Source organism: Macaca nemestrina, chromosome 2 (genome assembly GCF_043159975.1).
Source record: "Macaca nemestrina isolate mMacNem1 chromosome 2, mMacNem.hap1, whole genome shotgun sequence".
NCBI lineage: Eukaryota > Metazoa > Chordata > Mammalia > Primates > Cercopithecidae > Macaca > Macaca nemestrina.
Window position 1 is genome coordinate 79,108,210 of NC_092126.1, and position 3,559 is coordinate 79,111,768.

Below are 3,559 nucleotides of genomic sequence, written 5' to 3' on the forward strand. Positions count from 1 at the left end.
GAGGCCCAGGAAAGTCTCCCCTTGGAGATTTAAAAGTCCCTGCTCAGGCTGCCTGGAGTCTCCCTGCTGTCAGAGCCCGCTCTAATATCAGAGCAAAGTTGGGGCTGAGCCCAGGTGCTGTAGCAGCCTGGCCTGGTGTGCACACCCCCAGGGCAGTGCTGATATGCCAGGTCCCTGCTGCCTTGGCTCCCTACAGCCTTTGGGTGCTGAGGAGCATAGGAGTGAAACCAAAGAGGTTTTGTGGGCAGCTCAGTGCCAGCCTGCAGGTGCTCCTTGACACCTACAGCCTCAGTGCCATGAATGGCAACAGGAGCCAGACAGATTTCTGGGTGGAAGGGAGCAGGTCCCCAGTGAGTCCCCACCTACAGGCCAGGGAGAACCATACCTGCCAGTCCCACTAAGCAGAGTATGAACTTGTGGTGTTCTTTTTTTTGGGGGGGGGCCTGCCCATGGCCACTAACTGTGCCAACTGGCACAGACTTCCTCCCTTCTGAGACCCATAAAAGCCCCTGGCTCAGCCAGAGCTGAGCAGATATCAGGACTACCATTTCTAGAGAGGAGGTCCTCACTCCAGGGCCTCCTGTCTACTGAGGGCTCCAGACGTTGGGACAATCAGCTTCAGAAAGGAGCTGCTCACTCCAGGGCCTCCTCTCTGCTGAGAGCTGGGAAGACAATGGTATGAACTCTCTGCAGAGAGGAGCAAGGTGCTCCCGGACCTACTCTCTGCTGAGAGCAACAGACAATGGGACAACCTGCCTGCAGAGAGGAGCTTCCCACTCCAGGCTCTCCTCTCTTGTAGGAGCTGAACCTTCACTGGGAGACCCTGGCTGCAGAAAAGAGCTACCCACTGCAAGTCTCCTCTGAGCTGTTCTATTGCTCAGTAAAGCTCCTCTTTGTTTTGCTCACCCTCTACGGATCTGTGTACCTCATTCTTCCTGGAGGCAGGACCTGTTGAATGGCAGGGCTATAAGAGCTGTAACACAAACAGGGCTGAAACATGTCCCTTGCTCACCATGTTGTGGGTGAAGAGAAGGACAGAAGAGCTACAGCCCTTTGAAGAGCTGAGACTTGGGAATTCCCTGAGTTAGGGCTATCACTTCCTCTTTGGGACCCTGTGGTTCCTGGTATCTCCAAGCTTCTAGGCACCACCATGTTCCCTGGTGCCAGTCATTGAAGCTGCTTGCATTGCAATTGGTCTAGCTGTAGCTTCACAGACAGCTGTCACCCATTCTGGCACCTGGAGCTGCCCACCATGGTGCAGCAGCTGGGGTGTCTGTGTAATGGCTAGACCCCACACTTGCTCACTTGCTCACACACCCCTCACTGCTCCATGCCTGACTCACCCTTAGCAGGTATGGAATATTTTACAGTTTATAATAAAATTGTGAATCTCTTTACTAATAGAGTTGGAAGAAACAACTATATGTCATACTATTTCATTTCAACAAGGGAAATGTAAAAGCTTTCCACCATTATCTACATTTATTATTTTATGACATATCGTGGAGACCTTCTAATCATTAGAGATGAAAATAAATAATCACTGAAAATTATATTGTTGAAATGTTTAAATGTAGACATAAGTTGCCTTATGAAAGTGTGATGCAAGTTATTACACAAGATCACATTCTTTTGAAACTTAAACATTTCAAATTCCATTTGCATTTATAATTTATAAATTTAAATTTATAATAAGAAAATAAGAAAGTTTAACAGAACTTTAGAATTCTGAAATATAAAACATATTAAGATGGAATAAATAACTATATTTAGAATGTCCGTATCTTATGAAGCACATTAAAAGTCCTTAATGCCAGATGTCACATGATTATTGTATCTTCTACCCATAGCTTTTGTCAAATGATCATCCCAACAATTACACAGAGTAATTCAAAACTCAACATCTATCAAGACATCACATTCTGCCTTTGAAAAACATATTATTTCAAGCTTATTGTCATTTGAAAAAATAAGAAATTAGTACACAGAAAATATCAGAGAGAATGCATGTTTTCTATAACGATTTGAAATCACAAATGCTTTTCTAATGTTATTCAATCTTTCTTTAGAATCAGTAAGGGATATGTAAATGGAAATAACACTTTCTATTATAATGTTTTAGCATATTTATTTATTGCCTAATAATATTATTTCCATTTTCCATATTTAGTTGGATAAATTTGAAAAACTTATTTGTGAAATTACGTCACATTATTAAATACCATCTTGATATTTTATACTCTAATGAAATGTTTCTATCTTTTAAAGCTTAATGCAGTATTCAATTATATTATTTTTCATGCTACGATAGTGTGTGATACAAATTAGGCCAGATACAAATAATTGCTCAGTACATAAATGCCAAACTTACATGATTTCAATTATATTCACATTACCTTCATTTTTAATTTTTAATTAATTTTTAAAAGCCTAATATTGTAGAAATAATGTAACTTTCTCAATGGCATTAAGTATTTTCTTCTGATTATAGAGGTAACGTTATTTTTAGAAAATTATAGCTTATAAAAATTACACAAAAATTAATCTCCACCCGAGTATAACCTCTATTCGTATTTTTTACCTTTCAATTTTGTGTTAAATATTGTGGCTTTTGCCATTTTATATGTATTTATACCACTTTTCTTTTCTAATAATAAGTTACAAGAAAGAATATGACAGCTTCTATTTTTGTCTACATAATGCTCTATCGTGAATGCTACACAATGAACTCTCAGTTACATCTCAACTTTTATTTGCAATCTTATTCCCCAGTATTATTTTTATGCATATAATATTCTATGATAATTAGAACTTATTTTTCAACCAACTTTATATATTCTCTACCCTATATTTCTAAACCATGACCCATGGCACACTGTTTTGTTTCTAAGACATCTGTTGCAAAGAGTTACAATTATCATTATAATGTGAAATTTTACATAATCCCACAACATAAAATAAAGGGCGATTGTTCATTCAGGAAATTGCACATGCTGTGTGGTGTAGTGTAATGACAGCTGAGAATGACTGTTTCATAGTGTCACTCTTCTATTATCCTAAATAAACAATATTCAAAATAAAACACATTTATTCAAACTTTATTCAAGGTGGCATAATATGCTAAGCATTTTACAGACACTGTGTCATTTTGTCCTTATAAACACTTCATTAAAGAAAGATTATTATGCTTTCAGCTCAGAAAAGGAGTCTAAAGTTTAAAATAAATTAGCAATTTGTTTTTTTTTGTTTTTTTTGTTTTTTTTTTGAGATGGAGTCTAATTCTGTTGCCCAGGCTGGAGTGCAGTGGTGCAATCTCGCTCACTTCAACCTCTGTCTCCCAGGTTCAAGCAATTCTCCTGCCTCAGCCTCCCAAGTAGCTGGGACTACAGGAGCATGCCACCACACCTGGCTTTTTTTTTTTTTTTATTTTTTTATTTTTCGTAGAGACGGGGTTTCACCGTGTTAGCCAGGATGGTCTCCATCTCCTGACCTCATGATCTGCTCGCCTCGGCCTCCCAAAGTGTTGTGATTAGAGGCATGAGCCCCCGTGCCCACTCTA